Source organism: Alligator mississippiensis, chromosome 3 (assembly GCF_030867095.1).
Source record: "Alligator mississippiensis isolate rAllMis1 chromosome 3, rAllMis1, whole genome shotgun sequence".
Classification (NCBI taxonomy): domain Eukaryota; kingdom Metazoa; phylum Chordata; order Crocodylia; family Alligatoridae; genus Alligator; species Alligator mississippiensis.
Window position 1 is genome coordinate 267824668 of NC_081826.1, and position 21275 is coordinate 267845942.

Below are 21275 nucleotides of genomic sequence, written 5' to 3' on the forward strand. Positions count from 1 at the left end.
TGTTGAAATCCTGGACATTTCCACACACAATGTTTGTAGTTGCTAACAAATGGATGGAGAAGGGAAAAGCCTTATGTGGGGGAGCCTTTAATGTTGTGGTAAAATAATACAAAGCAGCCTGAAGTGCTACGTTCATACCCTCTTTAGGAAAGGATTTGTTCTTGTTTAAGCAAATATTGCTGCCTTCAGCAAAAAAATACTATTTTCGCTATCTTAGCACCTAAAAGCCCCAACCATTATTGGATATCCAGTGTATTAGGTGCCATGTATACGCCAGGCTTTAACACTGTATTTTAACAATCCTTGCAACAGCAACATGGCCTGCCCTTATCCGCATGTTTAACCTGTGGCAGATCAGGGTGCTATGCCTTGTGGCTTTGTGTTAGATTTGATTCTGTAGTTTTAGTAATAGGTTAGACAAGGATCTGATCCTGCCTGAGGCAGGGGATTAGACTAGGTGATCTCTAGAGTGCCCTTCTAGTCCTACTTTTTTATAAGTCTATGATGAGAGACAGCTATTACCCTAAGTAGCTTACAGTCTAAATAATTTAGACAAACAGGAGGGGGAACAGAAGCATAGAGAGATTAAGTGATTTGTCCAAGATTACAGAGCATGAGATCAGCTGAGTCTTGTCCACAAGGCTACTACTCCTCCCTACTAGATCACATTGTCTCCCCGGTTACCATGGAAATCTTAGTAGTTTTGTACTATAACTCTGCCATTAAGCTTCAGATCGTGAGCAGGACAGCTTAGAAAAGGTACCTTAAATATATATTTTTAAAAGTTTTATTTAGGTGAGGTATTCCCCTAAAGACACAACCTGCCATCAGTTCTTGAGTGAGATCCCCAAATGGGAATCAACAGGAAATTGTTCACGTGTTAAGAATGCCCAAAGGGCTCATAGTCTTCTGGAGCTATGTGAGAAAGTCAGGGTATAAAATATGACCATTGACAGCATTTTACAAAGTTTAATTATGTGAAATTTTGCAAAGTAAGCTGAAGATCTACAGCTTGGGTGTAATTAGGCCAAAAGTAAAGATGGGGCCAATCTAAACCTATGATCTGTCTTTGAAATGAGATAAGTTTGAATCCACACACAGCTTGGGACTTCATATAAATAGGATCAAAGAGGGAGGACATCTTCTTCCAGGTGCTATCTGCCTTCATTTAATAGTAGACTTTCCTTTGTAAAGAACACTGCTGCTTGTTTTTCTTGCTCTAGTATTGTAAATGAAGAAAAAAGTCCCTGTTTGTGCACCAGCTGTTCCTAATCAACAGCAAAAAAAAATCTTAATGCTTCTTCATGTGCTGATGCTCCAAAGTTCACAAAATCCAAGTGAAACTTGACTAATTAAAATGAAACTTTTATTATGTGAATTATATTACCTGAAGTTCCTTGTTTGGACTTAAAAAATTCACAAAAAAAAGCTGCTAAATCTGATATTCATAAAGCAGCACAACCCCAGTGGCTTCTTGCTTGTTGATTAACTCATCCATTTTCCAGATGTTTGGGGTTTCAAAATAGCAGCTATGTACCATAAGTGAGCCTAGGAAAATTGTAGTTTTATCTCTGTGCAATATTTTCAGAGAAATGTGTACACGAGGGGAAGGACTATCGGAAGCCTGAACAGGAAATGTTTACTTGAAATATTATTCCACTTCTTCTTTGCTTGCAAAACGTGTGGAGTTCTGTATGCCATGATGATCAGTCATTCGAATACTGAACACCCATGGAGGGTTCAGTCCCTCCAGTGGAAGTAGAGGGTGATGTTAGCCTGCCTGTGCCAGAATGAACGATATTCAGGGAAAGAATAGGGTATGCAGTAAATGAGACTATTAGCACTTGGTGCAGACTTTGGAAGATTTGTTGTGAATGTGGCAGGGGGCTGCTGGAAGAGGATCACAGAAAATAGATCTGGAAAACACCTAAAGGCTAAGTGCAGATGTTTGGAGTGGCTGGGGAAGGTTAGATCAGGTTAAAAATGGCCACCTGTTTTAACTTAGTTTGCCCAGGTGTGGACCTTATACTAAGACCTAGTCTCAGTAATGGGAAATCAATCTAAACCCCTACCAGTACAGAAGTTCTGTGCCCATAGAGTGGTCTAAAATGGTGGAACCCAGTCTAAGATACAGCTGGATCAAAGTACACTCAAACTTAATCAAACTAGTTTAGACGAGTGCATTCAACTTCAGTAAGTTACCTGTGCAGCCCCAGGGCTGTGAAAGCCCAGCTGCTGGCCCCAGCCCTGGGGCTGCACTTTTCCTACCCACTCCCCTGGCACCAGCCTATTTTTAGCCCCTCAGCCCCTCACCCCACAGTCCAGCCAGTCCCCCAACACCGCATCCTGCAAGCCACTCCTGGTGCTAGTTTTATTAACATTTATTGATACCAGGAGCTGAGGAACTAAGTATCAGTGGGGGTGGTGCAGGGATGCAGAAGGAGTGCTTTACCAGGGAGGGTCAGGGGGCTGAAGTAGCCCCTGGTTCCCCCCAATCCCCATCCCCACAGGTCCCATGAGCTCCTCTGATTCTGCCAAACCATCCCAGACCCCAGCAACTACCTGCAGACCTCACCTGCCTCCTGATCGCTTCTGCGGACCTCCCTGCACCCCTGATCCTCCCAATTGCTCCTTTGGATCCTGCCTGACCCCCATCCTCCTAATCCCCCTGCAGACATCACTTGCACCCCCAATCCTCCCTGGGCCCCCAACTCCCCCTCCAAGCCTGCTTGCCCCTCAATCCCTCCATCCCCCCACTGTTAACCCCCCATCCTGATTTACCTTAGATTAGGTGGCCATTTTTAGTGCAATCTAACCGCCCCCTAGCCACCCCAAACAACTCTACTTAGTCCAAGAAGTCATCTAGTTCAAGTACCTGCACAGGGCAGGATCAGCTCTGACTAAACCATCCTAGACAAGTGTTTGTCTAATCTTCCCTTAGAAACTTCCACAGATGGGAATTACACAACCTCTCCAAGTAATCCATTCCAATACTTAACCACCCTCACTGGGAAAGACTTCTTCCTATTATCCAACCTAAATTTCCATTCTTGCAATTGAAAAGCACTATTTTTTGTCCTGTCCCCTGCATCTGTCACCATCCATCCTCTTTATAACCACCATTCCGGCATTTGAAGAATATTATCACAGAATCATAGAAAAGTAGGGCTGGAAGTGACCTCTAGAGATAATCTAAGCAAACATCTAGCCTGAAGTGGGATCATCCCTATCCAAACCATCCTATACAAATTCTTGTCTAACCTATTAGTAAAACTAACAGTCAACCCTGACACAAATCCACAAGAAAATAACATGCCATAGGTAAAGCTTCAGGACAACAGCATCCAGTGTTTTGCTGCTGTGAGGATTGTTAAAATACATTCAAGTTATCCAAGGAGCAGGGGTCATGCCCTCAGGCACAGAGGAAGGCAAAACCCCCCGCAGTCTGTACCAGCCTGATCATGGGGTAAAATTCCTTCCTGGCCCCAAGTATCACATTCAGTCTGATCCTGAGTGGAGGGGCAAGATCCTCTAGCCTGGAACCCCCAGGTTTTAGTCCTAGCCGAAGCACTAGGTCAATATCCCACCCTTGGCTGCAGCCAACAACCAATGCTTTTGAGGAATTCCTTTCTAGCCCCAAAGCTCAGAAGCATGGGAAAAATCCCTAGTGTAGCAAAGGCATGGCTATTCCTAGATCATACCTGACCAGTGCTTATCCATCCTCTTCTTGAACACCTCCAGGGATGGAAATTCCACAACTGCCCTAAACAGTCTATTCCATTGCCTCACTGTTCAATCTGTGAAGAAGTTTTTCCTGATTTCAATCTAAACCTACCTGGCTACAACTTCAAGCCACTGGTCCATGTCCTCTTCTCTGCGGCAAGAGAGAAAAGGAGTTTCCACACTTTTTAATGTCAGCCCATCAGATATTTGAAGGCTGCTGTCATGTGCCCCTTAAGTGCCTTTTCAACAAGCTGAACATGCCTGTTTCCTTGAACTTCTCATTTGGCTTGACTTCTAGATAGGTTGACCATAATAATTGAAGAGAAATCCAGTACGGGGGGTGGGGCACCAGGGGTTGGGGCCTAGCAGGACAGCATGGTATGCATGCACCCCCCCACCCCCCCTCCGATCCTACAGCTCCCAGGAGTGGAGCCAGACAGGACACATACACACAACCTCGACCCCACCACTCCCAGGAGTGTTGCTGGGCAAGACATATGCACACAAATACACAGCCCCAACCCTCCAACTCCCAGGAGTGAGGCTAGGCAGGACACACACACAGAGAGACACAGCCCCAACCCCGCAGCTCCCAGGAGTGGGGCCGAGCAATAACTCTGCAGCTCCTCCTCCTCCTGCCCCCCCAGTCCCGCAACTATACTGGGCAAGCAACTCCGCTAACAGCCCAGCAGAGTCCAGACTAGGGAGCAGCCCATTGGCTAGGCTTCCTGGAGAAAATGGAAGAAAAAGCCCTGTTAGCCTGAACCCACCTGCAGGTGCCCAGTTCCTGATTCAGGAGCCAAGCACTTGAAGGTGGATTCCCACCAATCCTGGATTTTTGCTTCAATTTTTGTGAATGCCTGGGACACTGAGTCAGCCTCCAAAATCTGGGACAGTTCCAGCCAATCCAGGACATATGGTCACCCTACTTTTAAACCAGTTATCATTTTTGTCACCAGCTTCTAGAACCTCTCTAACTTCTCCATGTCCTTTACAAAATGCACTAACTATGCACTCAGTTTCATCTTCCAAATAATTAATTAAGATATTAAATAGTGCCGGACATCAGACCAACCACTCAATATTTTCTCCCAATAGACATTGAGCCATTGATGACTGTTTACTAAGCATGATGGTCCAGCCAGTTATGATTTCACTTTCAAGTCTGTTTATCTAGACTGGATCTCTTTAGCTTACTAACAAGAATGTCATGGGAGACAATGTCAAGTGTCTAGTTAAAGGCACATCACATTCACTGGCCTCCCCTATCCACAAAGTCTATCACTGTATCATAAAAGGAAATTAGGTTGGTCAATCATGCCTTACTTTTGATTAACCCATGTTGGCTGTTCTTGATCTTAGAAATAGATTCTTCAATGACCATCTCCATGATTTTCCCATATATCCAGCCTGTGATTTCCTGGATCCTCCTCCTTCCTTTTCTTAAAGATGGACACTATGGCTGCTTATAGACATGAAAAAAAACCCACTTTACTTTCAGTACCAAGCACAGAATATGCCCAGAAGAGGTATCACAGTAGTTGGACCCAGTGTCTCTGTAGATTGTGTGCTTCATCAGGGCTTTTTGGCACTTTTATCTAATAGCTAATTGAATCACCTTTAGATAAAAACACCAAAAAGCCCCACTGAAGACCCCAATCTATACAGATGCTGCAGAGCTGGGTTGAACTAACGTTTCCTCTTCAAGGAAAGTGCGGTTGTTTCCTCCCCCCACCCAGTGTCTGTCAGCACCCTATATTTGTCCTTTTCCAGTCACCTGGGACCTCACTCAGCCCCCATGAGAATAGTCAGTTGTGCCCTTGGCTGTATACTCTCATTTTGTACCAGAAGAACAGCCTTTCCCCATGGCACAGATGGTACATCTGTCCATAGCCCAAGTTTCCAATTTGTGTAAGATTATTTTTAGAGTTTCACCTCATTAAAAAGTGCATTGCTTAGCCAGGCTAGTATCTTGCTGCCCTTCCCCTGGGTTTTTTCCCCATTGGAATAGCTTGCTCTTGTGCCCTTAGTATGGTCTTTTTGAGGTACAACTAGTTCTCCTTTTCCTGAAACTTGCTTTCCATGGGCTCCTGCTTACCAGTTCCTTGTGTTAAAGTCTGCTTATATAGAGTCCACTGTCGTATTCTGCTGTTCTCCTTCCTGTCTTTCCTTAGGACCATTTTGTAGCCACTGGGAATGTCTACATGTATGCTTTAATGTGCAGTAGACTATTTTACTGATCATTAAAGAGTCACGTTTAAAAAATGTGACATTATATTAATGCACAGTAAAATAGTCTACTGGGCATTAAGTATCACTAAAAAATCATGCAAATGTGCTACTGTTCATTTGTGCAGCCTAATGTATGCATTAAGTTACTTCACATGGAAGGTACTAAATTTAATGCGCATTAGAAAAGTTGTGTTAATACACATAAAGTGCACATATAGATGTGCTCACTGCCATCCAAATTACCTTGTGCCTTCATAGTCTCAGCTGATTCTTTCTTGCTTGTGAGCAGCATGCCGAAAACAGGATCCCTCCCAGGTGCAGCAAACATTTAGCTCTGACACAGTCCAAGAACTATGAGGACTGCCTGTGAACTGCTGCATTTTCCTCCCTACAGATGTCATGCTAATTAAAGTCCTCCATCAGCAGCAGGTCCTGTGAATTGGATGTTTTGGTTAATTGTTTAAAGAAAGCAGCATTCACCTCTTCCTCTTGGTTTGGTGATCTACAGCTGACCCCCACTCTGACTTCACTCTCACTGTTCTCTCCTTTTTTACTGTGAATCAGATACTTTCAACAGGCCTAACTCCTACTTTGTACTATAACTCAGAACTAGTGTTATGTCCTTCTCTCCTGGTAGTCCTTGCTGAACAAGTTGTGCTCATCCATGACAATATTCCAGTCATGCAAACTGTCTCACCAAGTCTAATTCATCCCACCTAGATGATAATTCTGTGATTGTACTAAGATGTTCAATTCTTCCTCCTTATTCCTCATGCTTCTTGCATTAATATATAAACATCTTGGATGACCAGGTGATTGTCATGCTATTTGTCCCTCTGAGAACATTGCTAAGGCTCTCTATATTGGCCTCTTTTTCTTGTCCTTTATCTGCCTCTCCTTGTTCTTTACTTACTTGTAAGAAAGGACAGCCTCATGGCTAAGGAAGCTGAATTCTGCCCTTAAGAACTGGACTCTGTCCCTATTTATCTCCACAGAGTTCTGATGCTCAGCTAGGCAAGTTACTTAAAACAAACTTTTTCACAGTTGGTCACTAACTGTGTGCTCTTCATTATCTTGGTGTCCATTTTGAGCCACCAAAGATCTGATATGAAGAAAGACTATGCACAAGGGCATCCTCATACCCTATCCCAGAAAAAAGTACTTTAGTCTTAAAGGGCATTTATATACCTGCTCCAGGAGTAGGGGGAGGAGGAAATTTAATTAGAGTGGCTCTGAGACCCAACCACCCTGCTCTTGGATGCCACTCCCCACCCACCCACAGCCCCATCCCATCTGCCTGGCCAAGTATGTCCTTCGCACAGGGATCCCAATCAGTCTCCATGGAGACTCCACCTCCTACTCTGTCCAGCATCCCTGGCAGAGGGTGCAGGGCAGATGTGCCCTGCACCAGATAGGATAAATTTCCTCCCTCCCCCTTCCTTCCTGCTGTGCCGGGGCAGGTCACTACCCCCCCATACACACACCACACTGGGATGGGTCAGCACCCCTCCTCTTCCCAGCCTGCAACAGCTGACTGAAACTCCTTAAGTGGCCCTCCAGCCCAAATAAGTGCCCACCCCTGCATTACTGCCTCTTAAGTGGGAAACAAAAAAGAAACACAGCAAACAAAAAAGAGTTTTGCAGCTTCCTCCATTCAGCACCTTGAGGAACTACATTACTGGATTCTTTCCACCATACCATGCTTTTAGAAGCTATGATTCAACACATAGTTGAGCTCATGCACTTGACTCCAAAATGGCATCCATTTGAAGTCACTGTTGCCATGATTTGTATGGTAGGTGAACATACATACAGTTTATTCAGATATTATTCATACAGGTAATTCTGACCCATGTACTGTGGCTGGCTCCAGGAAATACACATTAAGCTCTTAGAAGATACTCGTTACTGTATTTTCTCACATATAGCATGTACCCAAGTACATTGCACACCCTGCTTTTGAAAGACAGCTTAAAGAAAAGAAATCATACTTTTTAGTACAGGATGGGTAAATAGCAGTAGCAGCAGCTATGGAGCCAGGACTGCTCCTGAGCTTCTGCCAGCCCTGCACACTGGCTGGGGCCTGCAGACTGACCCCACGCACCAGCCCAATCTGACATACCAGGGCTGGGGTTATGCAGAGAGTCTAACCCTGCATGCTAGATCTGGGGTCACATACTAGGTTCAGCTGCAAACTGACACCTTGTACTGGCCCTATCTGGTGAGCCAGATCTGGAGCTGCATGGTGACCACATGCCAGGTCTGAGGCTACATACCCAGTCCAACCCCACACTGTGGGTCCAACCCTGTATGCTAGGTCTGTGGCCATATGCTGACTCCAGAGCCATGCACTATGTCTGACCCTGAACTGACCCTGTGTGCTGGCTTGATCCAGCATGCAGAGCCATGTCATTCAGCTGGGGCACTCCACACAGACAGGGAAGTTTGGCTGCAAGGGGACAGGGGCAGTATTAGTTGCCGTGACTCCTAGAACCACCATTTCTGTGCCACTGAATTTCCAAATCCATAGGGATCCATATTTCTTGCAGATCATGCATACCCCAACTTCCCGCAGTTGGTTTTGCAGAAAGAAGTGCATGTTTTATGCAAGAAAATACAATACTTGAAAAAACCTTTTCTGTCATTTGTAACTTGTAGCTGGTTTCTCTTCAGTCTTTCCCATGAGTACAGTCCTCAGGAAATGATTGGGATATCTGACCCTGTAGTAATTCTCACCTATAGGTTTTTCGGTGGCACTTGCAAATTATGTCTATCACCACATTTCAATGTTCCTTCATTGTTCTGTAAGGGCCATGTTCTCAGCTGGTGTAAACTGTTATAATTTTGTTGCCTTTAATGGAGATAAGACAATTTACACCTACTAAAGTTATTCCCCATGATTATACACGTACGTGCACATCCTACTAAACACGCTCCAAAATACACATGCATATATGTATATAGAAGTTTTAAGCATTGTTTAAAAGTATGATATGAGTAAGGCAAGCAGGATTCAGATTCTGTGCGCCACTTGTATATTGTTTTGTTCATTGCTTCTGAGATGTGTAGCACAAAAATGTATGATACCAGCAGTTTGTAACTTACAGACTTAAATGAAATTATTTCCTTAGATCAGAGCCCAAACTAATTTTTATGACATGTCATTTCAGTAAGGACATTGCTTTATAGCACAAAAGGTTTTCCCATAGATAATGGTTGTTAGTTGGTTGAGCTGGAATCTGACAGGATTAAGGAAATCTAAACTGACAGCCAGTTTTGTGCAAGGAAGCATAATGTGGCTGTTGTTACGAGAGGCAATATGAGATGTTGGTGCACAAATGCATGACATGAGGGTTTGCTCTTAGCTGTATATATGAGTGAAGTTTAGCAGTTAAGCAGGACATCAGGCTACATCTTGCCTTGCAGAGCAAGCTAAATGTGACTTTTGTCATGCACCATTCATGCAAATGCAGTCATGTTTGAACTTTCCATATTGTTTTTAGGCAGACTGATGAGAATAACAAATGTAAATATTAGGCTCCAACAGAAATTCAAGTAAAAGCATGATGGGATCTGGTGCAGGATTCCAACAGCAGTGCTTCCACAAGAGGCACGATAGTGGGATCCTTCAGCAGATTATTCACACTGTACTGACAAGTAGCAAATTTCACTCCATGCACTCCAGTAGGTGGGAGTCCCTATCAGCAGAGTGGTGCTCCCAGCCTCTGGAGCACCTGGGCATCTTGAAAGGCCACACGTTCTATTAACAGTGTGATAGGAACCAGCCATAAGGTTATTACACATATTTTGTGTAATAACTTTGTGGCTCATTCTTCATTGCATCATGCCATTAATTAATTGAACGTGCATCCAGGTCACTACTTAAGATATGATAACCATTTAATCACAACTTAAGTTTAATGTCTGTCAGGGTCCTACAGATCACCTGTTCAAAGAGGAACCAACAGAGATCATCACGATAATGACATATGTATGTGGAGCCGCACTGGAAGAGATTTGATTCCCCCAACTTAATGCATCTGATGAAGTAAGTTGTTGCCTATAAAAGCTCATGCCTCTCTGAACCAGTTAGTCTCTAAGGTGCCACCCTGACCTGTCTTCTGCCTAACCTAATGGGTGTCCCATGGATTTGCAGATACCAAGCCAGAGTGATGTGCCCTATCAAATTGCCAGCAGCTCAGCAGCTTAAAATATAAATCTAAAATCTGTAGGTTTTCTTTTGTCTGAGCAAGCTACTTCACAATTGTTTGCAAACTAAATGAGCACACAGACAAAAAACACTTCCAGTTGAAATGTTTTGAGGCCAGATCCCATAAGACATCAGCTTGACTGCTATTAAAAACAGGCAGCATGCATATTGAAGGACAGAACATATCCAAACATAACTGCCAAATGTAATCTTTGAGGTTTTGCAATAAGGGGAGTTTGCCATAGAGATGCATGCAAATTAGTTTCATGCTAGAAATAGCTTCACCTTCAGTACTAGTGTAAAAACAAAGGGAATGATCTCCATACACATGGATTTACAACAATTTCACTGAAATAACATTTCTTTTACACCTCTCTTAAGTTAGAGCAGAGTCAGGCCTTGTTTTCATATTTATAATTATTCTGTACAACTTGTGCCATGGTTGGAAATGTTATTTAATACAGAGATAGATCAAAGGATATTTTTCTTTGGGTTCTGAACATGCTTTTAGCTTCAGCACTTCAAATTCAAAGCTTTTGTAGCTGTGGGAAGAGTCATTTACAGTGGCACAAAGTGATACTGAGGCATAAATATATCTACATAGGATTCACACCTAGCTATAGGTTGTTCTAGCTAGAGTAAAGAGGAGAAAAGGGCAGATATGGAAAGAAAAAAAAGGGCTGTGACCTGTTATTTTGAGTGTGACAACATACAGGTAGTGCTGCAAACTGTTAACTGATGTCTAGTGGAAAGCTTAAGGTAAACTGCCACGGACAAGTGTAACAGAGACAGAGATTGCACCAGGCACCCCACAAAACTCCCAATGAACAAAAAAAATGCTATTATGTAACTCTGGCCCCACTGTATCACCTGGAGGTGAAGATGCAGAAGTGTGGTTAACTAGCACAGTGCAATGTCTGCAATAAAGCAGAAGACTGATGCATAAAATACCAGACCAAGTTGTCTCTCAAAGCATGTGGGAGTGTCTATACGTTCATTAATGTGCCCTAATTACTGTGCATTTAGTTTAGCACTTGCTTAATAAAGTACTAACTAAATGCACAGTAACTAGAGTTACTGCCCAGTAGCATTGGCACATGGTTATTTTGTGATGCTTACTGCACATTAGCCTAATAACACTGAACGATTTTTAACTGCCACACTACTGCACGGTGTTATTAGACTAATGTGCAGTAAGCATCTTACGTAGACACACCTTGTGTGGACATGAGGGAATACTGAGAGTCATTGAAAACTTTGAAACCTCCTATTGACCTGCCCTATAAGGGTAGTGGAAATTACTATATATTTTCAAGAACTACAAGTTTTCATTGAAGACAGAGAATCTAAGGAAGCCCTCCTAACAAATGTGGAATGGAATCAAGGCTGTCTGGCTACGGGGAATAAAAAAGTCAGAGTTGATGTAGAGCAAGATAAGGGAATGCCTTCTACCAATGCACGAGTCGGAAAACTCTGGGGTACGACTGAAGCCAATGGGGGTTTTGCCATAGGTTCTTTAGGGCCAGGATTTCACTCTGGGAGGAAAACATCATAGAGTTTTTTTCCCCTTTGCCTTCTCCAAGCCTTCTCACACAGACATTGCCATCAGAGGGGCCAAACAAATCTCTGGCTTATATTCTTCCAGTAGATCTTTTTACTGGATACACATGGGGCTGTGGCTAGCAACTTCTACTGTTTTGCTTGTAAGTAAAATGTATTCCTCTAACAATTTTAACTCTGACAAGAGCCCTTCTAGGGAGAGAGACATTTATTTTGGAGATATCAGACCAAACACAGAAGGCAACTAAAAATTGTGAGAGTCCTAATATGGTACAAACCCTTGGGTAATATGAAGTTGCTTAAGAATTTTATCCCTACATGGTTTGCAGAATCCTTATTTAGAATACAATATACTTGTTGTTCTGTAGTCACTGAAAAACAAGCTCTAACCTCGTCCTTTTGAAATAGTCTCCTTTTGAGCTGCTACAGTCCTGCAAAAATAACCTGCTCAACCTCATGGCATAAACTGCAGACTGCATCTAACCACAAGTAATTCCATTGTTGCACTGGTGTTTTACGTCACAAACGAGTGCCTCAGGCAAATTATTTTTTTAAAGAGAAAAGAAAATGAATGTTGTTCAGTTCTCAGCAAAGACATCAGCGGCCATAACATTAGCATAAACTAATGCATTAATTTGTGAGTGCCCCCAAGAGTACAATAAGTAATAGAAACAGATGAGTGTTATGCAGTAGTGGTACAGGTAGCAGCACTATATAGTTCAAGGTGAGTTTCAGTTTCTGTTATAAATTGATGTTTTTCAATCACTTTGCACTGAAAGTTTGTTGCCTCAGTGTACAGACACACGGTCAACTGACTGTGGGTCAAAAGGGGTGGGGATTTGGAACAATTTACCACAGAGTAAGAACCACACAACAGCAAACCTGCAGTAACTGAGCATGCTCATGCTCTTATTCCATGGTAAGTGGAAGTTAAATTGCAGTAACCTACCCCTCTTTCACTGAAAGCCAAGGTACCATAAGTTATCTTCCACTTACCATAGGATAAGGGTGCATGCATGGGCAGCTACTGGGGAGCAGGTGGCATATAGTAAAGACTCTGGCCCCATCTTTCCCTATGGTAAATTGTTTGGATGCCCATTCCCTCATATATACATGTTCAGGTGCCAGCCTGAACGTGTACTTCCTAAATTAATATTACCACATTTAGGTGATTTTAAATTGCAGGAAAGAAATAAAAAAGATAATTTGTGTCTGGTTTCTGTTGTCTTTCTTGCTCATCTTATAAAAGTCCAGAGGGTTAGTAATATTCTCCTCCAATTGAAATCCATGGCAAAACGCCTGTTAATCTATGTATGTTTAGAATGCAGACCTAAATATGGAAAGTAGGCTAAACATTTGTTTAAAACATGTCATTGCTGAAGGGGCACATCAAGGCTGGACATCTTCAGAGGAAACATATTCTGAGATTTTGATAACTCTGCCTTTGACCCACATATGAAAATATTTTTACACTGAAAAGCCTATAGTTGTTGTTAGCTCTCTAGAGGAATTCAGAGATAGGCCAGACTTGCCACAAGTATAAACAGATGACAATAATGCATAGACTAACAGACTTCTAAGGCCACTGGGTACCATCATCCAGGGTGACCTCCTGGATAGTACAGAATACAGGACTCCATCCAGAAATTCCTGCATGCCGCTCACTTACTTATGGCCAAGATAGAAAATATCTTTTAGAAACACTTCTAGTCTTGAATTAAATGGATGGAGAATCTACTTCATAGAGTTCGTTGGAAATTTTCCAATGGAATGGTTTTTTTATTAGTGAAATGCTAATTCACTGAAATCAACACATTCTGCAAGTTTCCTGGTTTTCTTCAGCTGCCCTGCTTCGCTGGCTCTCAGACATTCAAGAACCCTAGCTGCAGGCAGGATACTGCAGAACTGAGGCTCCACCGGCTTCCCAAATCAATTGTCAAGGATCCTGGGGAGTGTGTTTCATAAACTACAGAAAATATCTAGGCTTCTGAAATTCTGAAATGAATGATTTCAAAACGTTAGTTCCATGAAAAGAATGTCAGGTTACAGCGCCGCAGCAAGGGAAGGGTGCGAGCGGGACGACCGCCCTGGCTTCTGGAGCAAAGGGTTGCCAACAGGCACTGCCCAGCCCGGGCAGGGACTGGGACAGAGCTGTGAGTAGCTCATTTTGAGGGGGCACAGAGATGGAGGAAAAGTGGCTCCCGCTACTGCGTGTACTCTCGAGCAAGCATGGGGGGATGTGTGACCCCTGGATCTGCGCGCGGGGCGAGGGTAGGCTGCCACTGAGGTCTTTGCCCTGGGCACTAAACTTTGTTTCAAGGGCGCTGTCAGGTTATTAGTTTTTGTCCTTGTTAGAGACAAGAGAATATTGAAAGTGCAAAACTCCATTTCCAGTCATAATGGCCCTCATGTTCCAGTGGGTAATTGCCTGCACTGTGAAAAATGTCAGACTACTTTCAGTGTGAATTTCCTGAGCTTCAGATTCAATTCATTGGATTTCACTAGGCCTTTTTCTGCTAAATTAAAGAACCTGCTGGACTCAAGTCTGTTTTCCCTGTGTACAGTACTATGGTACTGTTACTTCTCGACTTTCTCTCTAACATACAAAATAGATAAAGTATCTCAAGCTTCTGTATAAATGGCTCTCTGGCCCAGTGTGAGAAATAAACTTATGTTTAAACTGAGCAGTTCTTGAATCTGTTTAGAGTTTAAAATCTGACAAATTGACAGGAAACAAAAATGCAAGACAAGCTTTTTAATACATACATTTTTAAAAAATTGACCATCCTTATAGTATTGTGAATTGTTTGCACTGGAAGTCAGTGTATTCTCTAAATACTGAAGATCAGAAGCTTTGGAAAAGGCCAACTATTATGTAATTTAACTAATATAAAATATGTAACTTAATATAAATAGTAAAATACAATTTTAACATAAATTAAAAACACCACTAGGGGAAAAGTGCATTGTCTGAAAAGAATCTCCCTTAGACTAAATGGCAAAACTCTGTAAAACCAACTTCTCACACTGAAAAATTTAATCATATTAGCTGGCCAAAGAAAAATCTAAACCAACACTGAAAGAAAGCTAATCCAAACATGGAAGAAAAATGTTTAGCAATTGCCTGATATGCTTCAAAAATGTAACAGGCCTGACTGGTCACATGAGTGTCTTATAACATTGGGTGACTGTTCGGTGGAAAGATATTTCTTGCATATGCCAAGTACTGTATCTAGAAAAACAGTCTTGTCATCGTCTTATTTTTATATATACATTATTTTGTGTGTAGACACATGCATCACAAAAGCATCCAGATATTTCAGTCAAGAGTGAGGTCCCTGTTTTCTATGTACTATATACAGATATAATGAGACAGATCCTGCATCAAAGTGGCACAATGCAATGTTATGTACAGATACCCTAGTTGCACATTGCGAAACAGAAGGCAGGGCACCATTGCACCATATAAACTAATTAAATTTAGAAGCCATGTATCTGATCCATGAGCACAGGCCTTTATTTGAAGATACTGTAAAAGGAAATTCAGCACCTTAGGCCTAACTGAGCATAACACAGGGTTGTACCCCTTTCTGCTCTTTTCTGAATCTCTTGAGAGGTAGTATACCCAACAGAACAAAGTGTCAGAACATGCATGTTCTATTTCCCACTCTGGCACTGACCTGCTTGGTGACCTTGTACATGTCACTTCATTTCTATTTTGCTCCTACCCCATGTCTATTTACATCTGAAGCTCTCCAGGGCAAAAACAGTCTCACAATATATGTTTGTACAGTGCCCAGAACAATGGGATTGGACCTCAGAGGAACTTTCAGACATTACTGTAATACAAGTAGCAAAAATAGTCCCCTCTCATATCCCTCAGACAAGATAACGATTTCTGAACCTGCTTCCACATGTGTGACCTACAGCCAAGCTTCCACACTCTTATACGCTATGATTTCACAAATTAAATAGCATCAAGTCATTGTTTTGGCCCCAAGAGATCTGATGAGCACATTGGTTCTATAGGAAATACCTTATTAATTCAGAAAGTACTGTGTTTTGCTCAAGTCTCCTGTAGAACCAGTTACCTGGATGTGGGGCATGTGGAGAACAGGCTACAGCAAATGTTAATTGTCAGATGACAGGTAACACTGGGAGGCCCTGACCTCTTGTGGTCAATAAAGAGCCCATGCCACTTTTCAGAAAGAAAGAAAAAGCTTTAATAACCCTTGTGCTGTCCTGACCAGATTATCTCCTGCTGTCTCAGGATGTGTCTATAGTGTAGACCACAGTATAGAGGCACCCAAACTAGCTTTAAAGGACCTAACTTGAAGTTCAACATGGGTTAGTTTGTCCTGTTTCTTGGGCAAATAGCCACAACTAGACTATTTCTGACACTCCAGCTAGTTCATTTAAAATATTACATGTTGCTGCTGTTAAAGTGGCTGCAGTGGATCAAGTAATCCAAAGAACAGAATTAGTAAATCAAATCATGTCTGGGATCCTTGAAGTTCAAAGTTACGTTATAAATGTAAGCTTCTAATTTACCTGTCCTACCAATAACTACCTAATTTTTAATGTTGGCTGACATTTCCTACACTATGGACACATCTACACATAGCCCTACGGCAATGTAGTAGGTCTGTACGTGATTACTAGCTACATCACCATAGTGGTGCACTCTACCAGTATAGTGTGCCACTACAGTGACGTAGTGGCAAAATCTAACTATATGCCGTGCACACAGTGAAATAACTGCCCGTACTGTGCCAAAAGGAAGTACTAAAGCACTGTGTCATAGCAGCATTGCCGTATGGTGACGTGTAGATATGCCCCTTGATTCTTGTCAGTTGCTTATCATTTTGCTGAACGTTAAGCACTTAGGGTAAAATTTTCCACGTGATGTGTCTGCCTCAGGCAAAACTATTTATTAATTTGTTTGCAAATATGAGGCTAGGAAATGAGAAGGAGGCTTGTTTTGTCCGTGTTCTAATGTTCTGGAAATACGTCCTTTGAAAATCTCTAGCGGCTTTATGCACTGGAGCAGGGACTGTTTGGTGCAGTCAGCACAAAGTAAATTGCCTGATATAAATGCAGGAGGACCAAGACTGGAATTTGGGATTGGGAAGTACAGGGATAGATAGTCTAGTAGTAGCAGGGCTATAACCTCAGGCTGGAGGCTGGCAAAAGGGAGGAGAAGGAAATTACAACTGGAAATCTACTGACAAGAGACAGGACTGGATGCTGCAGCAGGCTGAATAAGAGGGTTAGGGGCAGCAGGCTAATGTACTGGGGTGAAGGAAATAACTGAGCAAAAAGAATAGGACTGGGATTGAGACTAGGGGAAGACTGGCTGAGTCAGGGAGCCCAATGGAGCAAGATGCCCAAACACAGCCCAGCACTGCAGTGGCACATGGTTTCCAGGAGCTACCTTTTTGATGCCACCTCTAAATTAGCACCTAAAGCTAGTGCCCTACTAAGGAATTAGAATGAAGAACCTGGGATAAAGAGGAGAAAGGGTTGGAACAGGGAAGAGCTGGAGGGAACAAGGTCGGAGGAGTCACATGTGGGTGGCATGAGAAGAAAGGTCAAGCTTATTCCTCTTCTCAGCCTTGAATGGAACCAGGATTGCAGTGTCTCACCATTCTGGCAATATCAGTAAGTATCTATGAAACCTACTTGCACTATTGCTTTTCATTACTTAGTTCCCAGAAGCAGCTGATTCTGTGTAGTGGATTCAAAGGTTCCAACTTTGCTGAATCATCAGTGGGCTCATATGATGCCTCAGATGGTATAATTTGAGGTTTTGAGTGTGCGGGTTTATAAGGCTAGGAAATGACTCCCTGCATGTGCATGCACACACACACACAACTATATTAAAAGAACATTACATTTTCAAAGTCAAGCACTCCAAAGTTAGGAGATATCAGAATTATGATGGCTTGGGCATCCTTAATTAATCTCTCTTCTACATATGAATTATGATACCATCTTTTATTACTTATCACATATTGGTTTTTTCCACAAGATCCCTACACAGGATGGGCCTGCTCTGAAAATGAATCAGACCATAGGTTGCCTTCCTTTATTTACTGTATAAGTTAAAAAAATGCATACTGAATGAGTAAGGAGATGACAGGAAGAGAAAGAAAAGTCTCCTGGTTAAGGCAGTTGATTTCCATTCTAGGGAATTTGGATTCTATCCCTATCTTTGACATGAAGGTCCTGTGAGAAGCTAGTCACTTCAAAACTTAACTTTTCACAGGTCACGAACTGCCTATTTCTCATTTCTCTGTGCCCAGTTTGAGATATCAGACCTGACTGGCAAAAGTTCTGTGTACTCAGCCCCAAATGACTTCAATGTAGTTCATATTGCTTTAAACATATAAACTTCTCTGTAATGGTAAGTGCTTCAAAAATCAGATCCTAGGCACCTCAGAATTGCAACTCAAAGTCAGTAGATATAAATTCAAGGTAACTTAATTCTGACATTTCCTAACTTTTGAGTGTTTGACTTGCAACCTGCATAGTGATCTTTCAAAACAGATTTTTACTGTAATATGGATATAAGTTAGATAATATGTCAGAAGACTATTTCCTGGAGCTTGTAGGATAAGGAGCATTCAGGCAGTAGCAAAACTACTCAGGGACAGGGGGTTAAATGGCGCACCAGCTGCAGGCTCTGATTTTGGGGCGCACAGAAAGAGCAGCCTCTGCACTGCTGGCCTGGCTGCTGCTGCCAGCAGCCTGTCTGCAGCTGCTGCCCCTGTGCACCACTGCTGCCCAAGACACAGAAACACCCAGCTACATCTCAGCGTTGGGGCACAGCAGGAAAGGGATGTGGTGGATAAAAGAAATGTCCTTGTATTTTAGTTAGGAATGAACATCAAGGGAAGATACGTTTTGGTTTGTTTCTAATTCTGGGATATTGTACTAAGGAAATAACAGATTAATAGGAAAAAATATACAGCGATAAAAGAGATGTTCTTTGTTAGGAAAAACAGAGGAAAGCAAACTTTGTTCCAGTCTTTCTTAGCATAAAAGACTCCATGTATGTAAGGAAATAAGTCCCTTTTTATGCTATAGGGATATGTAACAGACCAAATAAACAGTCAGGAAAACACATGTGTTTTATGCACTGAGTTAATATCTAAGATAACTGAACTGTGATGAAAGTAGCTCATATACAGACATCAAAGATATTACACTGGACAAAAGAATAATGCAAATTATCCCTATATCATGCTCAGCCAAGTCACTAGACTCAAGTGCATCATTGTGCCAGTAGGGGTTGATTTGAAAGACTTCATTATTAAGAAGTTAATGTTCAACAGCAGAAGATACTGATGTAATGAAATTGTATTAGCTTCCAAAGACTACTTCCTACAAGGCCTCTGTATATTACTTCTGTTTCCAAATTATCCTTCAGGGAGCTAAACAAAGCAAATAGAATCAAAACCAGACTAGAACCAGGATTAGAAAGAAGGATTTCTTTTGAGATGAAAATAAGCACCTCATTATTAGCTTATATAATCTTAACGTATGTATTCAGTGGGCTCATTGCAAGTGAGCTAACATAAACCAAAACATTACAAACAGTTTCCAGTTGATCTGCTAATTCAAAACTGACCAGTCATTCAAATTTTTTCTTTGACAAGGATCCTAAATGAGAACTGGTTAGATACATTTTTCTTGTGTACTTACAAAATTGTAGAGGACTGTTGCTGCTGGTGCACCCAGCTGCTGCTGTTGCCATAGCGCAAACTCCCTGGAAGGGCACAATTCTGCCTCCGGTACCTAGGGATGGTGCCCCTCTCACCTACTCCTTGTTACGCTGCTGTACGTTACTATGCAGCTTGGAGTCATGCAGATTAGGAAACAGTAAGACCAATTTTTCAACAGTGCTAATTGAAACTGCACATATTAGAATGCAGGTGTAATGTTTGCATACACAAATCCCAGAAGGGTGCATTTAGATAGCTAAACTAATCAAGTATGTAATTACCCAATCTCGATATGGAACATGCACATGTAGTCAAAAGAATGCTTAACATATACACTGTGCTGCATGGCCCCCCTTCAATTTTAATAATTTAGATCATCATGTCATTTAAATACATTACATACAACTCTAAATACAGAATCAGAACTGAGCCCTTAATTTATTTTATAAGGGTGAAGTTACATGTTACGCTAGACCATACTAAGGGCACATACAATTTGAGCATCCTCACATTAAAGTTTATTAACTCATGCTAAGTGCCCTCTGAGAATCTCAGAATTCCACCACTTCAGGTGAGGGTTAACCTGGTTTGTGTTAGGATAACTTCAGTCTGCTCCACCAAGATAGAATAAGCAACATGCAGCATCCCAGGATGCACTGCTCCTAGCTCCTCCCCTTCTCTACCTGAGCAGAGATAAAGCCCAGGGCCAGATCCAGACATGCAGGCATGTGCAGTTTTTGGTGCTGCAGATCTCTTTGGGGCACCACAACCTGCATGCCTGGCATGTTAAAACATGCCCTGGGCTGCAAATTTGCTGTGTGGGGGCAAAATTTGCCACTGAGAAATCCCAGTAGCAAAAACCTCCATGCCAAAAAAACCTATGTGGTGCACATTTCAGGACCACGCGCTGACAGGCACAAAGACATTCCAGCTGCTGGCCAGAGCATTTCCTCTCCTCCACTTGTCCCCTGGCTCCTCCGTCACACCTGGAGCCGGGAGGAGGAAAGAAACGGCAGTTTCCCCAAAGTGGGCATTTTGCCCCACACCAAAGCACTTTAACACTGCTTAACGTTCCACAGATCTAGTATAGTCCAAGTGTAACATGTAACTTTATCCTAAGAGAGGTTGAACATAAAAAAAAAAAAAAAGAGAGATTTTCATAACACTAGACAACATATGAACAGCCACTGAAGGCATATGTAAAACAGGACTCTCAGCAGTAAAGTACTCCTGTGAGAAGATCTTGGATGTAACTAATCATGGTTTTTCATATTATCACCCACGAAGATCCTGAAAAAGACGGAATATATCAAACCTTTAAAAGACTGTGTCCAGCCACTCATGCTTCAGTTGACATTGACTGTGCTCAAGCTTTAAAAATTATCCTGAACATCTGTTGTCTTCGTTAATCAGGGAGTACATTTTTTTTTATTCCCTTGGCTTTATTTTTAAAGAAAAATGAATACATCATAGTCAGTCACCTGATGGGAGTCCACTGTAGCAGTCAGCAGGAACCAAACATTACATCACATTCCTTATAGGATGGGGGGCGGGCGGTAATAATAAGTCTTTATATTTATAATAGAACTAACTGTCTGCCCAAAGGACCATAAACCACATACAAGAATAGGAAAGCTTGATGGAGCAGAATAAAGCAACTGTTTAATAACACAAGAACACGAAGTGAAAATATCAATTTGAAACTGTAAGTGGGATTTTCAGTTGAGCAGGAAAATTTACCCAAAATTAGAGTTTGGCCCACACACCAAGGTAAGCATTGGTGACCTGTGGAAAAGTGCTTGAGATCTTTAATGACCACAAGT